Source organism: Salvelinus namaycush, chromosome 18, assembly GCF_016432855.1.
Source record: "Salvelinus namaycush isolate Seneca chromosome 18, SaNama_1.0, whole genome shotgun sequence".
In the NCBI taxonomy this organism is placed as follows: domain Eukaryota; kingdom Metazoa; phylum Chordata; class Actinopteri; order Salmoniformes; family Salmonidae; genus Salvelinus; species Salvelinus namaycush.
This window is the reverse complement of record NC_052324.1, coordinates 28842417-28862757: the sequence shown is the minus strand read 5'-3', so window position 1 is coordinate 28862757 and position 20341 is coordinate 28842417. Positions and strand designations below refer to the sequence as shown.

The following is a 20341-nucleotide window of genomic DNA, read 5'->3' as shown; positions in this document are numbered from 1 at the left end:
TTGTCATTAATCCTGCCCTGGAGGCAACTCTGCAGAGTGGTCACTAACCTTTTTCTGTGTCTACTACTGTATTTATAATTCAGATATCGCTTTTCAACAGGAACATTTTAAAAAATCACTGGAGGACGTTTTTAAGGTTAGGGTTAGGTTTAAAATCAGATGTTATGACTTTGTGGCTGTGCCAGCTAGTGACCACTCTGCAGAGTTGCCTCCAGGGCAGGATTAATGACAATAAATGCCAACCTGCCCAGTGATATGGTATCATGCACAATAAATAGGCCCAGGCCTGTTAGTTAGCATGGGCCCATTTGAAAGGGAGTGTTCGGATATTCTATGTTCCACAGATGCATTACTTACTGTACTCGGGTATGCATAATTAATCACATCCAAATCTGTGAGTCAAATGACTGAGTCATCATCATACCACTCCCATCTATGAGCTGACGTGATTGGAAAGCACACATGGCAGGAAAAGCGAGATGTTTTGATTTTACATAGAATCTTACGGACAATGCGCAAAAGAGGGCCAGTCACGTTGTGTCTTAATAAAGATTTTCGTCACCTCTGAACACCCACACTGCACCCATCATCACCAACTCAGCTGCATGATGACTCTGCTCCATTACACTTGCATAAAGCACAGAATACTAGACATGTTTGAGCGTTTAATATGTTAATGTGAAGCACCCTTGACATACAGAATCGATTCAAGGGTCTCCATAGGGATGGACTAATGGATTAAAATATATATATATTTGTTTTACCCCTTTCACTCCCCAATTTCATGGTATCCAGTTGGTAGTTACAGTCTTGTACCATCACTGCAACTTCTGTACGGACTCAGGTGAGGCGAAGGTCGAGAGCCATGCGTCCTCCGAAACACAGCCCAGCCAAGCCACACTGCTTCTTGACACACTGCTCACTTAACCCGGAAGCCAGCCGCACCAATGTGTCAGAGGAAACACCATCCAACTGGCGACCATGCACCCAGCCCGCCACAGGAGTTGCTAGAGCGCGATGGGACAAGGACATGCCAGCCGGCCAAACCCTCCCCTAACCCAGACGACGCTGGGCCAATTGTGCGCTGCCTCATGGGTCTCCCGGTCACGCAAGGCTGCAACACAGCCCGGGATCGAACCCGGATCTGTAGTGAAGCCTATAGCGCTGCGATGCAGCGCCTTAGTCCTCTGCGCCACTCGGGAGGCCTGATAGACCTCACATTAAGTGGTACCTTCAGATGTTCTTAACATGTCTCCACATCAAACTCCTCAACATGACCAACCATGGCTATGACCTGGGATATTTATGTTGCCTAAAGGTGACTTCAGTAGGTTTGTGGCAGGTGAACAGCTTGCTGATCAACTCAGCCATTAGATACCATGATAACAATCACCAGAACTAAAATGTGTTCTGAGAGAGAGGGAGAGGTATCTGTAGTTTAAAGCACTTTGTAGAGATGGGAATCTTTGATTTTCATTAACTTTCAATCGCAAGTTGCATTAACTTTCAATTAAACCAGATTGGTGGTGACTGGTGACACATATTCTATTCATGTCTGTTGTAGATGTTACTATGGAATACTGAAGTATAATTACAAGCATTTCATAAGTGTCAAAGGCTTTTATTGACAATTACATGAAGTTGATGCAAAGAGTCAATATTTGCAGTGGTGACCCTTCTTTTTCAAGATCTCTGCAGTCCGCCCTGGCATGCTGTCAATTAACTTCTGGACCACATCCTGACTGATGGCAGCCCATTCTTGCATAATCAATGCTTGGAGTTTGTCAGAATTTGTGGGTTTTTGTGGATTGACCACAAGTTCTCAATGGGATTAAGGTCTGGGGAGTTTCCTGGCCATGGACCCAAAATATCAATGTTTTGTTCCCCGAGCCAATTAGTTATCACTTTTGCCTTATGGCAAGGTGCTCCATCATGCTGGAAAAGGCATTGTTCGTCACCAAACTGTTCCTGGATGGTTGGAAGAAGTTGCTCTCGGAGGATGTGTTGGTACCATTCTTTATTCATGGCTGTGTTCTTAGGCAAAATTGTGAGTGAGCCCACTCCCTTGGCTGAGAAGCAATCCCACACATGAATGGTCTCAGGATGCTTTACTGTTGGCATGACACAGGACTGATGGTAGCGCTCTCCTTGTCTTCTCCGGACAAGCTTTTTTCCGGTTGCCCCAAACAATCGGAAAGGGGATTCATCAGAGAAAATGACTTTACCCCAGTCCTCAGCTGTCCAATCCCTGTACCTTTTGCAGAATATCAGTCTGTCCCTGATGTTTTCCCTGGAGAGAAGTGGCATCTTTGCTGCCCTTCTTGACACCAGGCCATCCTCCAAAAGTCTTCACCTCACTGTCCGTGCAGATGCACTCACACCTGCCTGCTGCCATTCCTGAGCAAGCTCTGTACTGATGGTGCCCCAATCCCGCAGTTGAATCAACTTTAGGAGATGGTCCTGGCGCTTGCTGGACTTTCTTGAGCGCCCTGAAGCCTTCTTCACAACAATTGAACCGCTCTCCTTGAAGTTCTTGATGATCCGATAAATGGTTGATTTAGGCGCAATCTTACTGGCAGCAATACCCTTGCCTGTGAAGCCCTTTCTGTGCAAAGCAATGATGACGGCACGTGTTTCCTTGCAGGTAACCATGGTTGACAGAGGAAGAACAATGATTCCAAGCACCACCCTCCTTTTGATGCTTCCAGTCTGTTATTCGAACTCAATCAGCATGATAGAGTGATATCCAGCCTTGTGCTCGTCAACACTCACACCTGTGTTAACGAGAGAATCACTGACATGATTTCAGCTGATCCTTTTGTGGCAGGGCTGAAATGCAGTGGAAATGTTTTTGGGGGATTCAGTTCATTTGCATGGCAAAGAGGGACTTTGCAATTAATTGCAATTCATCTGGTCACTCTTCATAACATTCTAGAGTATATGCAAATTGCCATCATACAAACTGAGGCAGCAGACTTTGTGAAAATGAATATTTGTGTCATTCTCAAAACCTTTGGCCACGACTGTACTTTTCCCAACTGCCTGTCAGCTGAAGTTTTGGAAGACCAACACACAAGAACTGCCAGATCCCTACATAAAAAATACATAAGCTTTCTTTGAGATTCTACTTGTAATGAAAAGCGCTATATAAAATAAATAAATCATTATTATAGTGCTGCTGCTGCACTAAATGGGCAGAAAGGTAAAATTGTGATATTACAGATATAATCAGGCAGTTTGTATTCATCTCATTAAACATGTCACACTGAACAGACAACAACTATTTAAATGTACTATTGAAATCCTTGAAACACCCTCTAAAGATTTATCAAGCGCTTCTACGTGGCCGTAATGATCCCATTTCAAAGAATAGTGCTTGAGCATTAGCGTTAACCTCAGTCACTTCAGTCCCCATCAGTATCCAGAGGGGCCTTCAGGAACATTGTGTCCTGTCCCTCTCCTCTGTGTCTCATGTCACGTTGCCTCTGGAAGGAACAGGAAACAGCTGGACTCAGACGCCTCCAGGCAGGTATAAGGCTTTAATGCAGTGTTCCTGGAGGCTAGACAATTTCAATACAGCTCACCGTCTGCCAATATTACAGAACAGGGCTTCGAAGGCCAGTGAGCATTTAAGCCTCTGATCATATTAGGTACTGGAGAATAAATAAAAGCCTTTACAGTTTTGTTTTGAGCCACTTAATTTGTGATCAAGAGAAAACCTCTGAAATCATCTGGAGCTCAGAATCACAGGAGATCATCTTTGATTGATCTCTCAGGTGCTGCTGAATCAAAGTCCTCATCCATTTGTAGAGTTCACAAGTTCACACTAGTAGGCATTTTAGCATCATTACCGTAACATTCTCATTATGAGTTAGAACACAAATCTCTGTGGTCTGTAGGGTCTTTTCCTCAGTCTGCACATGGTGAAGCTGTGGCTGGCAGGCTGGTCTCCATGCTATCGTCAGGGCATTGGGTGTTAGCAGTACTTGCTGTCTCTCCCCCACACTGTGCCATGTAGCACAGCACAGCAGGATCTTAACAGAGCCCTCTCCCCAGCTAGCACATAATGTTCTAAAAAACATATATTTTGCATACAACCTTCCCACAACTTTCTGGGAATGGTGAAAGATTGTTCCAAAGCCAAGCAACTATCTCAGCACATTTAAGGAACTTGAAAAAAAACCCATTATTTTCTTGATATTTTCTTACTTTAACGGAACGTTTCTTAAAAGTTCAAACATGGTTATATTTAATTTAAATGTTGGTAATATTCTAGGAACATTCTAACACTTGTTTGACATTGGGAATGTTCTCAAATAGTTCAGAGAAAGTTAAGAAACAATGTGCATCTGAGGGAATTTCAGTATTTCAGCATAACGTTTTCTACAGGTTTTGTCATGGTTCTATTTAAAGTTATGTTCCGAGAACGTTAAGAAAACTTTATGTACCACAATAAAACTTTAGCGTTCAGAGAACATTCTAAGAATGTTATTTTAAAAACTTTCCATAAAAACCACAATAAAACTTTAGTAACGTTAAGAGAACATTCCAAGAATGTTATTTAAAAACATTTACATTTCGTTCTCAGAACCAACAAAACTCTCTCTATGCTCTATCTTGTTAAGTCTGTTCAGATGTGTTGGCCACACCCATTAATTGGCCACACCTGATCTTAATGAGTGCTTGTTTCCTTTGAAATGGGGTCTTGACTAAAACAGACTAAAATGAACAGCTTTGTATCTGTAAAAAACCATAGCATGCGTCCTCCATCCTGGTGGTGCAGTGGACCATTTCCATGGATAGAAAACAAAATATTATAGGTTTGAATCTCACTGATGCCATGTCACAATAAAAAAGACATGTTTGCATGATTAATGCCTAAGGAAATTAGTTTCCACAAGTTCAAAAAAGTTGATAGTGTTATTAAAACCTTTTAGGGATAGGGGGCAGCATTTTCACTTTGGATGAATCGCGTGCCCATAGTGAACTGCCTCCTACTCTGTCCCAGATGCTAATATATGCATATTATTATTACTATTGGATAGAAAACACTCTGAAGTTTCTAAAACTGTTTGAATTATGTCTGTGAGTATAACAGAACTCATATGGCAGGCAAACTTCCAAACAGGAAGTGGAAATTCTGGGGCTGGTTGATGTTAAACTCATCGTCTATAAACATCGCAGTGAGATATGAATCTGTTCTCACTTCCTACGCCTTCCACTAGATGTCAACAGTCAGTATAACGTGGAATGAAGCCTCTAGTGTGATGTGGGGCCGGATGGCAGCTATTTGAGTCAGTGGTGTGGCAGAATGCTAGATCCTGGTCACGCGCACTAGTCATGATATGGCCATGCGTTCCATTACTCTGTAGACAAAAATAAATGCTCCGGTTGGGAACGTTATTGGATATATATGATAACAAACTGAAGATTGATTCTCTACTTAATTTGACCAGTTTATTCGACCTGGAATATAACTTTTTGAAGTTTTCGTCCGAGTTCGCCTGGACCGGCACCAGCGTTTGGACATGTGAACTAATCGTGCTAGCAAAAGTAGCTAATTGGACACTAGTAATGGACATTATCGAACAAAACAACAATTTATTGTGGAACTAGGATTCCTGGCACTGCATTCTGATGAAAGATCATCAAAGGTAAGGGAATATTTATGATGTAATTTTGTATTTCTGTTGACTCCAACATGGCAGAGAAATGTTGTGTATTTCTGAGCGCCGTCTCAGATTATTGCATGGTTTGCTTTTTCCGTAAAGTTAAAAAAAAATCTGCCACAGCGGTTGCATTAAGAACAAGTGTATCTTTAATTATATGTAAAACATGTATCTTTCATCAAAGTTTATGATGAGTATTTCTGTTATTTGACGTGGCTCTCTGTAATTACTCCGGATATTTTGGAGGCATTTCTGAACATGGCGCCAATGTAAACCGAGATTTGTGGATATAAATATGCACATTATGTATTGTGTAACATGATGTGTCATCTGATGAAGATTATCAAAGGTTAGTGATTAATTTTGTCTCTTTTTCTGCTTTTGTGACTCTATCTTTGGCTGGGAAAAATGGCTGTGTGTTTTTTGGATTTGGTGGTGATCTAACATAAATATATGTTGTGTTTTCGCTGTAAAACATTTAAAAAATCGGACACGATGAGTAGATTAACAAGACGTTTATCTTTCATTTGCTGTATTGGACTTGTTAATGTGTGAAAGTTGCATATTTCAAAAAAATATTTTTGAATTTCGCGCGCTGCCTTTTCAGCGGAATGTTGTGGGTGTTTCGCTAGCGGAACCCCTGGGCTAGAAAGGTTAAAAGTCATATTGAAACATTCTGTGTGAGTTCTTAGGAAGTTATTAAAAAACCTCCAAATAACCTATTATTTCTGTTCTCAGAGCATTAATAAAACCTGACAAGAAAACTTTAATGGAACCAGAGTTCAACGTTCTCAGAACCTCCCTGCAACCTAAAACTAAACATTCACAGAACAGGCAAAATTTTCACTTCTCTTCTCAGAACGTTTAATAAAACGTTCAGTTTTACCGGTCAGGAAACATTTGGCTTCGTTCCCACAACCAATGTTAAACCAAAAACATATATTCCCACATCTTCCAAGGAACCAAATGTGCTAGCTGGGTCACCTATCTCACCTTTAATGAGGCACATGTTTGAAACTCCTACACAGCACATTACCTTATGAGTCATTCTCTCATGTAAGCCTGGAAACCAGTGTGTGTGTGTGTGTGTGTGTGTGTGTGTGTGTGTGTGTGTGTGTGTGTGTGTGTGTGTGTGTGTGTGTGTGTGTGTGTGTGTGTGTGTGTGTGTGTGTGTGTGTGTGTGTGTGTGTGTGTGTGTGTGTGTGTGTGTGTGTGTGTGGTTGAACTGGAGGCGAAGTAGTTATCTCTTGAGAACATTCTACCTTCATTTTCTCTTCCCCAAGAAGCATTTGTGGTTGTGCCTTCTACCAGTGGATTAAACACTGAAGACTTTGTTTGATTTATGTAATGAAAAATGTCATTTACATACATCGTCATTTCACCATAACAGTTGACTGAAAGGAGCAGTGGAAGTAAAATGAGTGGGCTCAATCATTTCTTTTTTTACTCTCTAACTGTATTAGACTCCTGTGACTAGGTGCGGAGGTGTGTGCATATCTTTACTTTACGTCACGCAGAAGACTTTTATTGTCACGTTCGTCGTATGAATCGGACCAAGGCGCAGCGTTGTATGCGTACATTCTATTTATTTAAAGAATGAACACTGAACACTGAACAAACTAACAAAACAACAAAACGAACCGCGAAGCGAATATGAATAGTGCAGACAGGCAACTAAACATAGAACAAGAACCCACAAACACCAAAGGGGAAAGGGCTACCTAAATATGATCCCCAATCCGAGACAACGATAAACAGCTGCCTCTGATTGGGAACCATATCAGGCCACCATAAACATACAAATGCCTAGACCTACAAAATCTTAGACATACAAAAACCCTAGACAATACAAAACCTCTAGACAATACAAAAACTAGCATAATCCACCCTAGTCACACGCTGACCTAACCAAAATATAAAGAAAACAGAGATATCTCAGGTCAGGGCGTGACATTTACATGAAAATACTTTTTCCACAATGGAAATGACCACTTAAAGATAGCACTGGCTTCAGAGATTTTTCAATTGCTTATCTGCAAAACATCACCGTGTGAGTAATGGAATGATACTTCAGGAGTGGCCATAACTAATCCATATGCAGATTTAGCTTTTAAATTATTTAACATTTGTCATTTAACAATATGCATTTTTCCCTCCTGTGTTGAAGGGCATTCATTATCCTACAAAAACATTGAGGAATGTAGAATAGATGGAGAATGTTGTGTGTGTGTGTGTGTGTGTGTGTGTGTGTGTGTGTGTGTGTGTGTGTGTGTGTGTGTGTGTGTGTGTGTGTGTGTGTGTGTGTGTGTGTGTGTGTGTGTGTGTGTGTGTGTGTGTGTGTGTGTGTGTGTGTGTGAAAAACCATGTGGGTGATGATATCACTATAGCAACCCATCTATGACCAGAACAGTTGCCCAAGTACATAAGTTACTGTACACTTGTTGGATGGTGAGATCCTGAAAGAGGGAGCCTCATACTCCCACATGTTGTGGAAAATTCGATCCAAAGATTAAGGCAGAGACCATTTAATGATATAATAGAATAATCGTTAATACAAGCAGCTGCAGGGGAGATCCATCTCTGATTTCACAGGGACGAACTCTAGGAAGAAATGGTTACATGTCCCTTATATATTGGGAGGTAATAATACAATCATGTTGTTACACAACAGTTCTTTCAATAGAATCAACAGTTCCGGAACACAATGGCCTCGTGTTAGGGAGCAGCCTTCCCTGGAGTCTGTGAAAGGCATAATATCACAGTCCAACACAGAAGTTACAACAGCTCACCCCAAATTCTGCTACCACACACACACATATAGAATGCATTGCCAAATGTTCACAGGGGTAACTCATTTAGAAACTTGCTAACACACTAGAAAATGCAGTGGTAGAGTGGGATAGCTTTGTGTTTATCTAATAGCCCATGTCATATTGTAATGTATCTGTTCATTTACTTCATTTCTGATTTAAAGGACCCTCTTGAACAGCTGTTGATGGAACACCTGGGATTCCCTTGCATGATGAGCACACGATGGCCACTTGACCTGAACCAAATATCAGACTTTCTGCTGTAATAAGCGCCGACCTCTGGCAAAATACTTAATCAAGGAATATTTGCTCTCAATGCAGGACAGCACAGTCTGTAGGTGTGTTCAAGCAGATCAAATCTGTGATGCACTGTGTGTGAAGTATGACTGAGTAACTGAACTACAAATAATAATGAGTATTTATTTATTATGCAAGGTGATTTGTAGATCAGTCAGTCTTGACCTGGCTACAATGTTGAACAAGCTCCAGTGTCTACCAAATTTGTCTGATTGTTGTGGCATATCAATATGGATGAGCAACCTGGGAGCTTCCAGCCAGAGGCAAAGGCAGAGACATGGATTGCCTGTCATGCTAAATCAAATTTTTTGCATGACTGGCAAGTGCCTTCAGAAAGTAATCTCACCTCTTGACTTTTTCCACAAAAATAGTGTTACAGCCTGAATGTATAATGTATTAAATTGAGATGCTTTGTCACTGGCCTAAACACAGACCCCATAATGTCAAAGTGGATTTTTTTTAAACAAATTAATAAAAAAAATTAAGCTGAAATGTCTTGAGTCAATAAGTATTAAACTCCTTACTTATGGCAAACCTAAATAAGTTCAGGAGTAAAAATGTGCTTAACAAGTCACATAATTGGTTGCATGGACTCACTCTCTTTGCAATAATAGTGTTTAATATGATTTTTGAATGACTACCTCATCTTTGTACCCCACACATACAATTATCTGTAAGGTCCCTCAGCCGAGCTGTGAATTTCAAACACAGATTCAACCACAAAGACCAGGGAGGTTTTCCAATGCCTCGCGAAGAAGAGCACTTATTGGTAGATGGGTAAAAAAAAGAAAAAGACAGTGAATATCCCTTTGAGCATGGTGAAGTTATTAATTACACTTTGGATGGTGTATCAATACACCCAGTCACTACAAAGATACAGGCGTCCTTCCTAATTCAGTTGCCGGAGAAGAAGGAAACCTCATTGATTTCACCATGAAGCCAATGGTGACTTTAAAACAGTTACAGAATTTAATGGCTGGGATAGAAGAAAACTGAGGATGGATCAACATTGTATTTACTCCACAATAATAACCTAATTGACAGAGTGAAAAGAAGGAAACCTGTACAAAATAAAAATATTCCAAAACATGCATCCTGTTTGCAACAAGGCAATAAAATAATACTGCAAATTTAGCAAAGCCATTAACTTTTTGTCCTGAATACAAAGTGTTATGTTTGGAGCAAATACAATACAATACAACACATTACTGAGTACCATTCTCCATATTTTCAAGCATAGCGGTGGCTGCATCATGTTATGGGTATGCTTGTATTTGTTAAGGACTGGGGAGTTTTTCAGGGTAAAAAATAAACTGAATCGAGCTAAGCACAGGAAAAATCCTAGATGAAAACCTGGTTCAGTCTGCTTTCCACCAGACAATGGGAAATTAATTCACTTTTCAGCAGGACAATAACCTAAAACACGAGGTCAAATCTACACTGTAGTTGCTTACCAAGAAGACAGTGAATGTTCCTGAGTGGCCAGGTTACAGTTACAGATCTATGGCAAGATATGAAAATGGTTGTTTAGCCAATTTGACAATGCTTGAAGAATTTTTAAATTAATAATGTGCAAATGCTGCACATTCCAGGTGTGGAAAGCTCTTGGAGACTTATCCAGAAATACTCACAGCTGTAATTGCTGCCAAAGGTGCTTCTACAAAATATTGAGTGTGTGAATAGTTATGTGAATACTTATGTAAATTAGATATTTCTGTATTATATTTTCTATATATTTTCACAAATTTCTAAAAACATGTTTTCAATTTGTCATTATTGGGTATTGTGTGTAGATGGGTGAGGAAAAATATATTGAATTCATCTTGAATTCAGGCTGTAACACAACAAAATGTTGAATAAGTCAAGGGGTATGAACACTTTCTGAAGGCACTGTACAAGGGCCAGGGTCAGATTTACTGAGCATTTGTGTGTGTGTGTACAGCTTGCACGTATGTATACAGTGCTAGCACCTGTTATTTACCAGAGGTAGTAAAACCTATAGGAGTTTTATAACAACATGTTAAAGTGTATAAAGTCTTAAAATTGAAGACAGTTTCATGGTTCTAGCTTTGTGTTGTGTATTTTATTCCCTTCTGAAAATGGCAGGTGCAAACGCTCTGGAAATCAATCTCCTCTGTTTTTATGCTTCAGCCCAGCTTCCTCCCTGTGTCTGCCTGTTTCCTTTCCCTATCTCTCTGCCTGTATGTTATACACATGAGAATCTACACACCTACTGCAGCCATCCACCCATCACACTGTACTCACCAGCCTGTCAGTGTCCGCCCTCCCTCCTGTCTATTTGTCTGTCTGGTCGACTTTCTTTTTGTCTCCTTTCTGCCCAACATTACCAACCCACACTGCACTGACAGCCCACTCTCTTCTGTTACTCACTCTCTCTAGTGGTGAAGTAGCTGCTCTTAGGTTGTCTGGCATGCTTGTTAGATTGGAACACCCCTTTGGCCTAGTGTTCTGAGTAGGCCTATTGTCTGCATGTGGCTAAGGTCATCTGAAGTGCAAATAGAAGTGCAAATGTGCAAATATGGAGGAAGCAAGGGATGAAACTGAAGACAGTGTACATTGACATCATGTTGCAGCTCTCCACAGTTCTAACACACTGCTGCTAAAATAATGAAAAGATTGGATGGAGATCTGACTGTTAGGCAAGACAATTTCATCATGCAGTAACAATAATGGGTTATTACAAGTCCCAGCAACACTGATTTGTTTGCGAATAGCCTTGAATGGTCCCCTGACAGACTCTGGAGTCCCCCGGAGGTCAGGGCCCCAGATAGCATATACTGTAAACACGTCATACACCATGTTTTTATTGGGGATTTTCAAACAAATCATTTTCTGTATTTTACAAAGGTTTTATTGAACTATTTTTAGAGGCAAAAATATGTACATGTACTGTATGTTTTGAGAATCGGTTGTCAACTCTCTCATTGATGGCTAACTCCCTTAAGATATATTTTTTTGTCAGTATTCAGAAACAATATTGTAATTACTGTTACACAACATATGCTTAAACAATTTAGGTATTTGTTGTTCTAGACCTAAGGGATAATGTTTGCTTTTTAAATGTTGTTTTATGTTCTAAATATAGAAAAACATGCTAAAATGCTAACAAAATAAGAAAAATAAGTTTGGAGATTTGTATTACATGTTTGAATAATATAATGTTCGAATTAAACAATCAAGGCCTTTAAACACTTGGATAATAATTGTAAAAATGAAATACCTTTTGGTGTCTGATGGAGCTGATATAAATACTTTAGTTGTATATATTATGAAAAATAATAATAATTGGAGGTTGTTACTTTACATCAGGGGTCTCCAACCTTTTCAAGCACGAGAGCTACTTTTAACAAATGAAACATGTTGTGAGCTACAATTTTTTTTATTGCTTTCAAATAGGCCCGTTCTTCTCTTCTCATCCCTGCAACTCTTCTCCGGGTCCTTAGTGTACAAGAGAAAGAAGTGAAGTGCACGTTTCTGTCAGTATACCTGGTGAAATAATTGTTAATAAACAACTCTAAGAGGGGCCCTATGAAATCTCAGATTTTCTCCACAAATTATATTTGACATGTTTCCCAAATTATGTTTACACAGTTTAATGTATCTGGTTTTAGATTGTGTTTGTTTTTCACTCTCAAAAGTACAATTGTTCATAGAGAAACAACACAATTGGATGTTGTGAGTCCATGTTAATGCTTAAATCACATCAGGCCATTATTTTTACGTCTGGAAGAAAACTAACACATTTATATTTTTTGTGTAATTCCACTTTAACAGTTGTCTGAGTGGGGAGGGTAAAACTGAAAACTAGCTGTTATTGGCACTGGCAGAGAGGTTTGGAACTCTTTTTCTTAATGGTCTATTAACTATTTTACCGCTTGGTGATGTCACCAGGCAGGCCAAAATTCCAACCTACCAAAACGGGCAGAGATTTCAGGCGGTCTGTTCAAACAAACAGACCGCCTATTACGCTAAAAGGGCATTATCATAATTTTTACAGTATTATTCCAACCTCATAGTGTGCAATTATCCTTCAAGCCAGGTGTGTGTGCCAATGATTTACACTGATGATGGCCTGAGGCTGAAACGTTTGTTTTGTTTTCACCTTTTGGGGCATCTTGATGTTTTAATTAACATCTCACTATTCCAGCACAATTTCAACCAACATTTCAACATCATCAAATCACCTATGCTTAGTGTAATACAGTGACAAATAAAAGATACCAAAACAATTGTGTCCAATTTACCTAAGCTAAATTTGATATGGCTGTCCATGGTTCTGATTTGTGTCTGTGTGTGCGTGCGTTCATGCAAGTAGAACAAACATGTTGACACCCTACTGGTAGAGAAATGCCAATGACATCATCCTGTCGACAAAACGGTCTATCACTCTGTCATAGAGTGCAAGTTTAAAAAAAAATTTGTCCTAGGCTACCTGGCTAAAATGCTTGCTCGCTAGCCTAACTTCCTTTCATGGGCAACGTGAGCTAGTTAACATTAGCCTTCTACATCTAGCTATGTATTGAACTTCCATCCTTTCAGACAGACCTGTTGCTGACAGGTGTTTAAAATCGATCACACAACCATGCAATCTCCATAGACAAGCAGTAGAATGGCCTTACGGAAGAGCTCAGTGACTTTCAACGTGGCACCGTCATAGGATACCCCCTTATCAACAAGTCAGTTCATCAAATTTCTGCCCTGCTAGAGCTACGCCAGTCAACTGTAAGTGCTGTTACTGTGAAGTAGAAACGTCTAGGAGCAACAACGGCTCAGCCGTGAAGTGGTAGGCCACACAAGCTCTCAGAATGGAACAACCGAGTGCTGAAGCGCGTAGAGCGTAAAAATCGTCTGTCCTCGGTTGCAACTCACTACCGAGTTCCAAACGGCCTCTGGAAGCAACCAGCAAAATAACTGTTCGTCGGGAGCTTCATGAAATGGGTTTCAATGGCCAAGAATCTGCACACAGGCCTAAGATCACCATGCGCAATCCCAAGCATCGGCTGGAGTGGTGTTGTCACGTTCTGACCTTAGTTCCTTTTTTATGTCTTTATTTTAGTTGGTCAGGGCGTGAGTTGGGGTGGGCATTCTATGTTGTTTTCTATGTTTTGTTCTGTTGTTATATTTCTATGTGTTTGGCCTAGTATGGTTCTCAATCAGAGGCAGGTGTCAGTCGTTGTCTCTGATTGGGAGCCATATTTAGGTAGCCTGTTTTCTATTGTGTTTTGTGGGTGGTTGTTTCCTGTGTCAGTGTTTGCACCATACGGGACTGTTTCGGTTGTTTGTTTGTACTTTTGTTATTTTGTTCAGTGTTCTGTTGACTTATATTTCATTATGGACACTTACCACGCTGCACATTGGTCCGATCCTTGCTACTCCTCCTCAGACGAAGAGGAAATCCGTTACAGAACCACCCACCAGAAAAGGACCAAGCAGCGTGGTAACCAGGAGCAGAGGGTTCTGGACTCCTGGACATGGGAGGACATTTTGGACGGCAAAGGACCCTGGGCACAGCCGGGGGAGTATCGGCGTCCGAAAGAGGAGCTAGAGGCATCTAGAGCGGAGCGGCGCCACTACGAGGAATTGGCGCGAGGTAACGGGCACGAGAGGCAGCCCCAGAATTTTTTGGGGGGGGAACACGGGTAGATTGGCGGACTCAGGTAGGAGACCTGAGCCAACTCCCCGTGCTTACCGTGGCGAGAGAGTGACTGGGCAGGCACCGTGTTATGCGGGGGAGCGCACGATGTCCCCAGTGCGCGCGCATAGCCCGGTGCGCTACATCACAGCTCCTCGAATCGGCCGGGCTAGAGTGGGCATCGAGCCAGGAGGGATGATGCCGGCTCAGCGCGTCTGGTCTCCAGTGCGTCTCCTCGGCCCGGGGTATACTGCACCAGCCCTACGCACGGTGTCTCCAGTTTGCCAGCACAGCCCAGTGCGGCCTGTTCCAACTCTCCGCACTTGCCGGGCTACAGGGGGGATCCAGCCAGGAAGAGTGGTGCTAGCTCTGCGCTCGAGACCGCCAGTGCGCCTCCACGGTCCAGTGCATCCGGTGCCTCGGCCAAGGACAAGGCCTCCTGCATGTCTCCCCAGCCTGGTGAGTTCTGTGTCTGTGCTAAGCACTAACCCTCCTGCATGTCTCCCCAGCCTGGTGAGTCCTGTGCCTTCTCCCAGAGCCAGGCCTTCTGTGTGTCTCTCCAATCCAGTGATAATCCATGGCAAGAAGCCTCCAGTGATAATCCATGGCACGAAGCCTCCAGTGAGGATTCATGGCACGAAACCTCCGGTGAGGATCCATGGCATGAGGCCTCCAACGAAGGACGTCAGTCCGGAGCCTCCAACGACGCCCTCTAGTCCGGAGCCTCCAGAGTCTCCCTCCTGTCCGGAGCAGCCAGAGTCTCCCTCCTGTCCGGAGCAGCCAGAGTCTCCCTCCTGTCCGGAGCAGCCAGAGTCTCCCTCCTGTCCGGAGCAGCCAGAGTCTCCCTCCTGTCCAGAGCAGCCAGAGCCGCCCGTCAGTCAGGAGCTGCCTGAGCCGCCTGTCAGTCAGGAGCTGCCTGAGCCGCCCGTCAGTCAGGAGCTGCCCGTCACTCCGGCGCTGCCGGAGTCGCCCTTCACTCCGGTGCTGCCGGAGTCTCCCGTCTATTCGGGGCCCGCTGAAAGGGTCCCCAGTCTGAGGTCGGCGGCGAGGGTCGCCGCTCCAAAGGCGCCACATAAGTGGGCCAAGACTATGGTGGAGTGGGGTCCACGTCCCGCACCAGAGCCGCCACCGCGGTGAAATGCCCACCCAGACCCTCCCCTATAGGTTCAGGTTTTGCGGCCGGAGTCCGCACCTTTGGGGGGGGTACTGTCACGTTCTGACCTTAGTTCCTTTTTTATGTCTTTATTTTAGTTGGTCAGGGCGTGAGTTGGGGTGGGCATTCTATGTTGTTTTCTATGTTTTGTTCTGTTGTTATATTTCTATGTGTTTGGCCTAGTATGGTTCTCAATCAGAGGCAGGTGTCAGTCGTTGTCTCTGATTGGGAGCCATATTTAGGTAGCCTGTTTTCTATTGTGTTTTGTGGGTGGTTGTTTCCTGTGTCAGTGTTTGCACCATACGGGACTGTTTCGGTTGTTTGTTTGTACTTTTGTTATTTTGTTCAGTGTTCTGTTGATTCATTAAATATTTCATTATGGGCCTCCCGGGTGGCGCAGTGGTCTAGGGCACTGCATCGCAGTGCTAACTGCGCCACCAGAGTCTCTGGGTTCGCGCCCAGGCTCTGTCGCAGCCGGCCGCGACCGGGAGGTCCGTGGGGCGACGCACAATTGGGCTAGCGTCGTCCGGGTTAGGGAGGGTTTGGCCGGTAGGGATATCCTTGTCTCATCGCGCTCCAGCGACTCCTGTGGCGGGCCGGGCGCAGTGCGCGCTAACCAAGGGGGCCAGGTGCACGGTGTTTCCTCCGACACATTGGTGCGGCTGGCTTCCGGGTTGGAGGCGCGCTGTGTTAAAGAAGCAGTGCGGCTTGGTTGGGTTGTGCTTCGGAGGACGCATGGCTTTCGACCTTCGTCTCTCCCGAGCCCGTACGGGAGTTGTAGCGATGAGACAAGATAGTAATTACTAGCGATTGGATACCACGAAAAATTGGGGAGAAAAGGGGAGAAAAAAATATATATATATATATATATATATATTTCATTATGGACACTTACCACGCTGCACATTGGTCCGATCCTTGCTACTCCTCCTCAGACGAAGAGGAAATCCGTTACAGGTGTAAAGCTGCCATTGGACTCTGGAGCAGTGAAAACGCGTTCTCTGGAGTGATGAATCACGCTTCACCATCTGGCAGTCCAACGGCCAAATCTGGGTTTGGAGGATGCCAGGAGAACGCTACCTGCCCCAATGCATAGTGCCAACTGTAAAGTTTGGTGGAGGAGGAATAATGGTCTGGGGCTGTTTTTCATGGTTCGGGCTAGGTTACCCTTAGTTCCAGTGAAGTAAAATATTTTTTACATTTTTATTTATATAGTTTTTTACCACGTTTTCTCCCCAATTTCGTGGTATCCAATTGGTAGTTACAGTCTTGTCTCATCGCTGCAACTCACATACGGACTCAGGAGAGGGGAAGGTCGAGAGCCCTGTGTCCTCCGAAACACAACCCATCCAAACCACACTGCTTCTTGACACAATGCCCACTTAACCCGGAAGCCAGCCGCACCAATGTGTCGGAGGAAACACCATGCACCTGGCTACCGTGTCAGCGTGCACTGCGCCCAGCCCGCCACAGGAGTCGCTAGTGCGCGATGGGACAAGGACATCCCTGCTGGCCAAATCCTCCCCTAACACGGATGATGCTGGGCCAATTGTGTGCTGCCCCATGGGTCTCCCGGTCGCGGCCGGCTGCGACAGAGTCTTGACTCGAACCCAGAATCTCTAGTGGCACAGCTATCACTAGAGACTAAGTTACCACTGCGCCACTAAGTGAAATCTTAACGACCACAGCATACAATAACATTCTAGATGATTCTGTGCTTCCAACTTTGTGGCAACAGTTTGGGGAAGGCTTTTTCCTGTTTCCTCATGACAATGCCCCTGTGCACAAAGCAAGGTCCATACAGAAATGGCTTGTTGAATAACTTCACTGGCCTGCACAGATTCTCTGACCTCAACGCCATTGAACACCTTTGGGATGAATTGGAATGTCAACTGCGAGAAAGGCCTTATCGGCCAACATCAGTGCCCAACCTCACTAATGCTCTTGTGGCTGAATGGAAGCAAGTCCCCGCAGCAATGTTCCAACATCTAGAAGAAAGCCTTCCCAGAAGAGTGGAGGCTGTTATATCAGCAAAGGGGGGATCAACTCCATTTTAATGCCCATGATTTTGGAATGAGATGTTGGACGAGCAGGTGTCCACATCCACTACATGACCAAAAGTATGCCCCAACAATAGGAGCAAAGTTGACAGACAAAATTACTTTTCTTGAGAGGGTAAAAATGTCTTATTTTCAAATCGCATATCTCCTAAACCCTAGCTAAACTTTGTCACTTCGACACTGACGTTCACTACATGACGTTCTTCCAGGCAGCAGACATTTGACTCATAATGAATTACTTTATCTTTGATTTCCCGAGTCCTACCATGCCAAAGGGGTCTACATGGGCAGCTTCCAGTGCAAGCCCTCCATGTCGCTTCCCCAGGACATGGAGGAATTTGTCCAGAGCTCCAGGGACCATGGGGTCATCATTATATCCCTAGGCACCTTGTTTGGACAGTTTCCTGAGGACATCCCTGAGGACATCACCACTGCATTCGCCCAACTGCCTCAGAAGGTCATCTGGAGACACGCTGGGAAGAGATCCACCTCCATGTGCAACAACACCTTACTGGTGGACTGGCTCTCACAGAACGACCTCCTGGGGCACCAACGGAGTCCAGGAGGCCGTCTACCAAGGTGTCCCCATAGTCAGCCTCCCGTTGATCTTCGACCAGCCTGATAACCTCAACAGGATGAGGGCTAAGGGAGTGGCTAAGATAGTGGATATCGCCACCTTAGACAGAGATGTCTTCCTGGAGGCAGTGAAGGCTGAGCTCTATGTGTCGTCCTACAGGGAGAATATGCAAAGGCTGTCCAGGCTGCACATGGACCAAACCATTAAGCCACTGGACTTTGCCATGTTCTGGATCAAGTTTGTGATATGGAACAAAGGAGCAGTTTATCTGAGGAGAGTCCTACAAGATATCCTGATTCACCTACCACTCTTTTGATGTCATAGCCACGCTGCTAGCAGTTATGTTGCTCATAACGCTGGTTAGCATTTTAGCTGTAAGGTTTTTATGGTGTAAGGTGCTTTGTAGGAGGAAAGTAAAACATGAATGATACAGATGTGTTTTGAGGCTTTAATTCGGGATATCAATATATTATAAAATTATCAATACATCTAATATTATCAAATATTAAAAATATTATTTGCTGGTAGTCTTTCTAAAACCTTTCTTTCTGCCAAATCCATAAGAATGCTCCAATAATTTATGCTAGTATTTAAAATTATACAGCTTTGGCAATATATATGCATTTCATTTTTAAGGTGTCAAAATGTTATCCTCACTCATTAAGTACAGCTTGAGCAGTTGTAGGGTTCAGGATGAAGTTTAATCTTATACTTCCCAAATCCTAATCTTAACCATTAGTGGATGAAATACCAAACTGATCTTAGATCAGTGTCTTGGGGTAACTTCACCCTACTCCTTGTTTTGAAGTACTTTAGGTCTTGGGAATGAGACCTTTCTGTGTGATACTAAGCTAGCTTTGATTAGCTGTCATCCGCTACAGTTTCCCATTACAGCTACAGGCCTGAGTGGCTGCTGTGCCAGCCTCTTGTTTAATGCCAGTGAATATCGGTCTACACGGTCAGGGTTTGTCTCCACCAGCCGCCATACTCTCTCAGTGCATCAGGAGGACAACAGAGATTCCATCCTCCAAATTCTGTTACTCAATGTTTACTGAATAGATCATGAATCAAGCCCACACTAGGCCATTATGAACACAGATGAAAGTATTCATGCATTACTGAAATCTCTTTCCAATATTGTTGGTTAAAACACTATGCAATATTAAACACAGATAATGTTTCAAGGACAAGGTCTTGAGGATTGCTGGGTGAATACAGATTGCCATCATTGGCAGGATGTTTTGGGAAAGGGAAGAGAGGTCAGAGTAGAATGGAAGAAGACAGATGTATCCTCATATGGCTGTCCAGAAGGCTGAGTAGAGTGCACTGCATGCTTTATTCAAACCCAAGACTGTTTCCTAATGGCGTATATAACATTATGAGAAAGAATGGATGTATTGATCGATTTAGAAGCATGGCAGAAATGGAATACATAATTCACAATGGTAGAGTAGAATGCCACAATTTACATGTATTACGTATGTTGTTGTTCTATCTAGCTCACATTCTCCCTTCAGGGAGAGGGGACATTGCTGTCTTCCCATTAGTATTGCATCAATCACTCTTCGAGAGAGAGAGAGAGAGAGAGAGAGAGAGAGAGAGAGAGAGAGAGAGAGAGAATTTCACAACTGAACCGATAATAAGCCTGTTCAACAGGAACGGACTGCTGACAGATGAAAATATTTGTTTATTTTCATCAGAGCACCTCTGTTGGCGGCTAGGCTCAGCGGGGTCGGAAGAAACTGGAGACATATAGTATCTTCAACTTAGCTTCCTTTTCCCCTGAAAAGCGGATGTGGGGACCCCGCTCAGGTGTTTATTGTACACCTGCTACGTTAGGTTAGAGTAGTTGGGGGCGAGTTACAGGACAGTTTGGATTAAGTGTGATGTGCTGTTAGCTCCCTGTAGGCATGACAACGCATCTGGGTAGGTGTACAGCGAAGGAATGTATTTTAGCTCAGTGATACAGCATCTTGAAGACCATCAGATATTGCTTAAAAGAAAAGACCCCTTTGCTGCTATCACTATTCATAATCTTCTCAGGCAGTAGACACATACGACAGACACAAATAGTTCTGTAATAATAAAAGTTAGTGCACTACCAACAGAGTTTCTTGAAAAG

The 20341-nt window shown here is 43.2% G+C and overlaps 1 pseudogene; it reads left to right on the top strand.

Moving 5' to 3' along the window:
* Nucleotides 1–1169: 1169 nt before the first annotated feature.
* LOC120062904 lies at nucleotides 1170–18647 on the top strand (annotated as a pseudogene).
* The last annotated feature ends 1694 nt before the right edge of the window (nucleotides 18648–20341 follow it).